Source organism: Schistocerca americana, chromosome 3 (assembly GCF_021461395.2).
Source record: "Schistocerca americana isolate TAMUIC-IGC-003095 chromosome 3, iqSchAmer2.1, whole genome shotgun sequence".
NCBI classification, from domain to species: Eukaryota; Metazoa; Arthropoda; class Insecta; order Orthoptera; family Acrididae; genus Schistocerca; species Schistocerca americana.
The window spans coordinates 591,462,918-591,470,417 of NC_060121.1; the positions used below are offsets into that span (position 1 = coordinate 591,462,918).

At 47.4% G+C, this 7,500-nt stretch overlaps 1 pseudogene; it reads right to left on the reverse strand.

The window, feature by feature from the left end:
* Positions 1 to 6,671: 6,671 nt before the first annotated feature.
* Positions 6,672 to 7,500, reverse strand: part of LOC124607592 — a 2,963-nt pseudogene continuing 2,134 nt past the window's right edge.

Here is a 7,500-nt window from a genome sequence, read left to right on the forward strand (position 1 = left end):
GTCCTTAATAGATTTTCCTTTGACCTGATGGATTCAGGTCCCATTACCCCCATAAGCTGTTCTCTGGGTTCGTTGTATAGTGTGCAGGTGTAGACTATGTGATTTGAGTCTTCTTCCTCGCCACATGTGCATCTGCCATTGTCTTCTATTCCCAGCTCATATATTTTCTTTTTCAGACCGTGGCCTGTCAGAAGACATGTCAGGGAGTATGGTGGAACCAAGCCCCCACGCCAGCCTGTCTGCCATAGTTCCACATTTGGTACCCAGCTAAAAGTTTCCCTGCCATTCTGTGTCCTGTTCCACCTTTCCTGCCACTCTTCCTGCAACATACAGTTTATATGTTTGTTAGCAATAGATCTAGGGTTTTGCCCCATGACAGCTCTTGGAACCTGGAACCCAGCAACCGAGCCAGCCATTCCATGTTTGGTATGGTATAGCAAGGCTGCTTTGACTATCTCCAGATCAAGTGGCATACACCCTGTGAGTACTTGGAGAGCATCAGTTGACACAGTCCGGCAGGCTCTGGTCATCTGTAAAAGAAATGGTCGTTGGATTGAGTCTAGTATGCGTTTGACATACCGGTGCTTCGTCCGATCTGCCCACGCTGCTGCACCATACCTGCAAACAGAGAGACAGAGACCTTGGTATATTAGTTTTAGTGATTTCTTTTGCAGACCCCACTCTGTTCTGGTCACCCTCAGGAGTGTACCTGAGACTTCACCCAGCTTCTTCTGAATGTTCCTCACATGAGGTGTGAACCACAGTCTTTCGTCAAGGGTTATTCCCAGATATGTGAACTCTTGGACAAACTTTATATTCTTGCCCTCAAATGGTATGGTAGGCGGTCTGTGCCTATCGAAAGTGCCCCTGATGGTCATGGCGACTGTTTTGTGATGGGATATTGCAAGCTTGTTCTGTCTCGTCCACCTGCTGACTTCGCCTAATGCTGTTTTTGCTCGTTCCTCTATTTGTTTCCTACTTTGCCCCTTAATTATGATTGCCAGGTCGTCTGCGTAGGCCACCTTTGCCCACTGCTCACCCTCCCTCTCGACAACCATCTCGTCAAAGACGAGGTTCCAGAGGAATGGGCCACAAATGGAGCCTTGTGGACAACCCTTTGTGACCCATTTCTCCACGACACCAGCCTTGCTGCTCACCATCACCTTTCGGTTCCTAAAATAATCTCCCATCAGGTCGTACAGGTTTCGTGGGCATTGGATTTGTCTTAGTCGCCTCATAACGCTGGGCCACCATAGGTTATCAAAGGCGCCTGCTATATCTACAAACACTACAACAACGTACCTCTCCTCACATTGTACGTGGCTTAGTACTTGCCTAATGGCCATCTCTGTTGATGCACCTTTCCTGAAGCCAAACTGATTTGGGGCCTTCAGGTCCGATTCCTCATATCGTTTCTCAAGACGATTTACAATAAGCCGTTCTAGGACTTTCCCTAGGATGGGGAGAAGGCATATTGGGCGGTATGATTTTGGCTCATCCCTTGGTTTGTCCTCCGATTTGAGAAGTATGCACACTCTTCCTTTCTTCCATGTTTCTGGGACTCTCCTTTCCCATAGACAGGTGTTGTATATCTCTGAAAGGAGGTGAGGGCTGGTATGCCATACTCTTTTGATCACTGCATCATCAATGCCATCAGGACCTGTTGCTCTTCCTGGTTTGCAGGCCTTAATAGCAGCGCCTATTTCCTCAGTTGTAAAGTCTGGATCCAGCTCCACATTGTTGTAACTCTCGTTTTCGAGTTTCACAACTAGCTGATCTTCAGTATCCTGATCCGCATCGTCGTCAGGTAAGAGGGTTTGGAGCAGTGATTTTATAGTCTCTTCCCATGTCATGGTAAGAGTCTGGTTCCCAGTTTTAATGTTGCTAATTACATTCTCTGTGCCGTATTTAGGCTGGAGTACCCTTCTCGTTATGGCCCATGGATCGTTTTTGTCACAGTCAGAGACCCACTTCTGCCATGTCTCTTCTTTCGCCTTGGCTATTTCCTTGTTGAACCTGTTTTTAATTTTGTTGTAGTTGCTCTTTGCAGCTACCAGAGCAGTTTCGTTTCCGCTTTTGCGTGTGTGTTGTAGTAATCGCCGTGCAGACATGGTATCCCGCCGCAGGTTTGCTAGTTTTGTGTTCCACCATGGTACTGGATTTTGCACCTGTCTCTTCCTTCTCATTGATTTTTTACAGCTCTCATAGACTGCCACCTGCAGTCTGTTTACCTTTTCGTTGACTCCCTCCTGTGGATTTTGTAGCCAGTTCTCTGTGGCACTAATGAGCTGTCTATCAAAAATGGACCACTTTGCACAGCTTGTATTGTAATTTGGGAGTTCTTCTTTTGCCCTCATTCTTTGGGGTACTCTGGCCTCATAAGTGATCGCCCTGTGGTCACTTGATGTCCATTCCTCATGGACCATCCACCTACACAGCATTCTGGCAGCTAAGGGTGTACATATAGTTACATCGATATTACTCTCCCCATTGGGCCCACTGAAAGTAGTTAGCTGCGATCTCTCATTTATGACCAGAAGACCATGTTGAGAGATAAAGTCCTCCAACTTTCTGCCTGCCTCGTCTGTTGTTTGGCTGTGCCAGACTGGTGAGTTGGCATTTGTATCAGCTCCTATGACTATTGCTTTCCCACTCAGTTTGTCCAGGATGACCTCCAATTCTTGGAGGAACTGATCAATGGGTGAACCATATTGGCAGTAGAGGCTAACTACATAAATCTCGCCAAAATTCCCACTTACACTAGCAACAGCCATGTGCTTGTTGCAGAAATTTGTGAGCTGCATTGCTGTTAGTGTCTGCGACCTAGCTGCTATAGCTGCCTTTGTCGCTCCATCTTTGGCGCTATACATGAGCTGGTAATTTGGGGGATAGCCTACTACTTTGTTGTTTATACAGTAGGGTTCCTGTATCAACAGCACATCCACATTCTCCTCATTTACCCTCTGTGCCAGTTGATCAGGGACTACTTTTGCCCTTTGCCCATTTATTTGGAGAATCCTTATGACATTGTTCTGTGTGCCAGTCCCTTGTCTTCTTCCAGTTCGCAGAACTGAATCGTCCCTACTGGCCATAATCAGTTCTGTAGGTTATTATGGCCTTGACTCTGTTATATTCTGGGCAGGATTTCTCTGTTACGGCATGGTTGTGTGGCTTCTTAGCACGCTTGCAGTTTGCACAGTGTGCTTGCTGATCTTTCGTTGGGCAGTCCTTGTAGGTGTGTCCAGATGCTGCGCAGTGACCACAGGTGTTTTCTGCACTCGTGCACTTTGCAGCTGTGTGTCCATGTCCCTGGCATTTAAAACACCTGTTTATGTTGTTGTAGTTTCTCACTTTGTGTGAGGTACAACTTATGTAGACACGGCCCTGCTGTGTTAGCTTATTCCAGATCTCTGGTGTTGTCTCCAAAACCAAGTTTACATCTTCCCGTTCCTTTGGGCCAGTCTTGAACAGCACCTTGATGCCATCCATAACTTCTTCCTGAGACGTGTTGAGCCTGGAGAGGTTTCTTTCAAACAGCTCAGTTTTCAGCTCCTCTTCTGTTGTCTGTCTTGGGACGTCGAAAATGATTACTTTTGGATTTCTTTTCTTTGGATCTGATATAGCAATTCCGGACTGAGCTATGTCTCCACACTTCCTTATTTTTTCTGCATCCTGATCGTTTGGGACCTCAAGAACAATGCCTTTGTCTTTTACTGCCTTACATTTTGAGATCCTTACATCTTTTAGTGAAGTGGCGATTAGCGTCCTTACTGTTTCTTGAAGTTCTTTGTCCGTTTTCTGAGCTCCCTCTGCTGGTTTGATCATGAGAATTTTTGGTTGCTGGGTCTTCCTGGGCTCGTTTTTTGGTATGGATGGTTGTGCCGCTGCCTTGCTGGCATAGCTCTCGACTTTTACAGGAGATGTATTTAGAGTAGCCTTGACACATCTCAGCTCTGTTGTGAGCTCTAGAATATCCATTTCATATTTCTTCAGTATCTGCTCGTATACTGACAGTTTCCCTAGTATGAATTTCTTCTGGGCATTGTTTATCTTGTTGTTCTCGTTAAACAGAAACGCCTCCATCTCTTCTCTTATGTTTGTCATTGCTTGTAGGTCGGTACATGTCTTAGCTCCTTCCTTGTCACTTGGATTCATGGAATTTCGGCCCACTTCCTTTCCTATATCTACATTTTCTTTACTGGGCCCCATTTTGGGGCGGCTTTTCAGAGCTCTTCTCTTCCTTAGGGCTTAGACTTCCACCTGTGATGAGAACACTTCAGGGAACAGAAAACTTCTATGGCAAGTTTGCTCTAGGTGCCAGCCACTATCCTCTTCCACCTTCACACATTTACATGATATTTCTTATGTAACTAGAGTTCTATAACCTAAAATAAAAAAAAGAAAGTAGAGTTACTAACCTAATAATAACATGAGAAGTATAAGGGCCCTATGTAACCTACGATGCTAAAAACCAAGGAGTCTATTTCCTATCGTCGACGTTCATGCAGAGCTGACAGCTACACAGTACATACGACTTAACTTCTCTGAAAGTATTTCCTAACCTAGCATGGACTAAACAATAAGACACACATATTGGGAGAGGGAGAAATACAAACTACAGACAAAATGATAACAACGAAGGTGCTGTCACAGCACACGATTTATCTTTTCAGTTCCATTTCCTAACCTAACACACATTTACACAATATTAAACACCTGCTCAGCCTGATCGGTTTCCTTCCATCGATGTTCATGCATGAGAGCTGTCACTGCACTCGATTTTTCTTTTCAGTTTACTATCCTAACCTAACACATAGTTACACAGTTTCATAATTACAGACACATGTTGCACACGATCTTTCTCATGTTGATAGTGTTTTACCCTAACAGACAGCAGAGGATGTAGGGACAGGCTATAATTATACCACCTGCAGGAAATGTGAGGGCAGACTATAACACGTCAACAGAAAGGCTGGTATCATTGGTGACTGCCGAGCGAGAGGGTCAGTTCTGCAATAAGAGCCCTACTCATTGAAGAAATGAGAAACGTGGAGGAACAGAGAGCACTTCACTAACTGCAGCTTTCGAGTTTCGGCGATGTGACTTCCGATTACGAAAGAAGAATGACAATAGCTGCTATACTATGGTCGGAGAACAAGGCATTTTACACTCCATCTGCCAGGAGATGAACCATATAGCACTCGCCTTGTCTTGAGTTTCCCCTAGAGACCGTCGCTAAGCCACTGCTAACAGATTTCTTCGCGCAGCGTGCCGCGCAGTACAGGTCGCCCGCGCGTGTGCGCAGGCCGTAAGGAAATACTGCTCCACTGCTATATTATGATAGAAGGACCACTATTTCTCTACGTCAACCGATAGAGGATGAAAAGGCGTACGGGAACACGTGTTTGATAGTTTCCTACAGGCAGGATTTGGCCGCAGAAATCTGCAGTTCCCGTCACCATTCGGTCGTTTCGGTATCTTTGCTTGCAATGGCAGTACTATTGAACTCACAAGGAAAAACGTGCTTCCCTCTACATCACTGGATAGCACGATACATGGAGAACACTATCACATGCGTACAATCCTGCTACCGAAAGCCGTCACGTGGATGCAAGCGGATTACTACAGAAAACGCAGTGTGCGCGCGGTCCGACACGTGGCCGCTCCGATGTCGTCACTTACAGTGCCTATAGCTCCTAAACACACAAAAGAATGTACACTTCTCTGTTCATATTTGGATAGGGAAACACATGGGGAACAGCAGTGCATGCGTTCAAAACAGCTATCAGCTACCGTCAGGCGGATGCAAACGGATTACTGCATAGGCGCGGAAGAAAGACGACGCGTGTGCGCGCCCATAGGAAAAATCAATTTAATAGCTCTATTCTAAAAGGTACGCCACAAATTCTCTATGTCGTCAGATAGAGTACAAGAACGTCTATCAATCGGTGGTGTTGAACTTTTCCGAACACCCCCTCTTTGGATGATTATCGGCAACTTCCGGTCGCCACGTGGTTACCACGCGTTCTTCGGTTTGATTGATTGTATCTTTTAAACTATCAATGGAAAACCCACTTGTTTACACACTGTCCGCTGGAGGAAGACCTGGAGAACACAGCCGTGTACTTGAAAGCTAGATAACGACTGAAGCTACGCGGATGGAAACGGATTTCTAAAAGCACGTGGTGCACGCGGAGATGCGCGCGAGACAAAGGGCAACACACGACCACCAAAACAGCACTTTCCAGGCACAGTGGGTCACTTTACTGTACATTTACAGATGAAATATATTTACTGCACCTGTCCAGTACCACTGAAGTGGCAAGAATTCACGAGTTTGTGGTAAGTCATGGCTTTACAAAAACATCGGTTTTTTTCGAAAAAAAGGACACAAATACCTTTTCGAGGACCCAGGAGATGCGCCAGCACGTCCCACGGTGTAGTCTGCGTCGGTGAAGCACTTCACATACACCACAAATTCCGTAACTAAGACGACACAACGCTAAATCTCCAATTTCGAATACGTCACCTTAACACAAAAACGGTTCGACCGAGGGCAAAGATTTTCCTACACAGGCTGTAATGTCACAACACGAAACTCTGTGCCAAAATTCACAATAATCGCACTCGATTTACCCACCCAAAATGCCGAAAGAACGGGAGCGCACGCGACGCTCGACCGCGCGCGACGATAGGGACAGCGGGAATCTCGTTAATCCATTCATGCGCGTCACTAATTAGATGACGAGGCATTTGGCTACCTTAAGAGAGTCATAGTTACTCCCGCCGTTTACCCGCGCTTGCTTGAATTTCTTCACGTTGACATTCAGAGCACTGGGCAGAAATCACATTGCGTCAACACCCGCTAGGGCCATCGCAATGCTTTGTTTTAATTAGACAGTCGGATTCCCCCAGTCCGTGCCAGTTCTGAGTTGATCGTTGAATGGCGGCCGAAGAGAATCCGCGCACCCGCGCGCCCCCGGAGGAGCACGCTAAGGCGGACGCGGCCTCGCAGCAAGGAAGATCCGTGGGAGGGACCGAGCTCGGATCCTGCACGCAGGTTGAAGCACCGGGGCGCGAACGCCGCGCAGGCGCGCGCATCCTGCACCGCCGGCCAGCACGAGGCCAACCAACGGCGAGAGCAGACCACGCCCGCGCTAAACGCCCGCACTTACCGGCACCCCTACGGCACTCACCTCGCCCAGGCCCGGCACGTTAGCGCTGACCCACTTCCCGACCAAGCCCGACACGCCCCGATCCTCAGAGCCAATCCTTATCCCGAAGTTACGGATCCAATTTGCCGACTTCCCTTACCTACATTATTCTATCGACTAGAGGCTCTTCACCTTGGAGACCTGCTGCGGATATGGGTACCAACCGGCGCGACACCTCCACGTGGCCCTCTCCCGGATTTTCAAGGTCCGAGGGGAAGATCGGGACACCGCCGCAACTGCGGTGCTCTTCGCGTTCCAAACCCTATCTCCCTGCTAGAGGATTCCA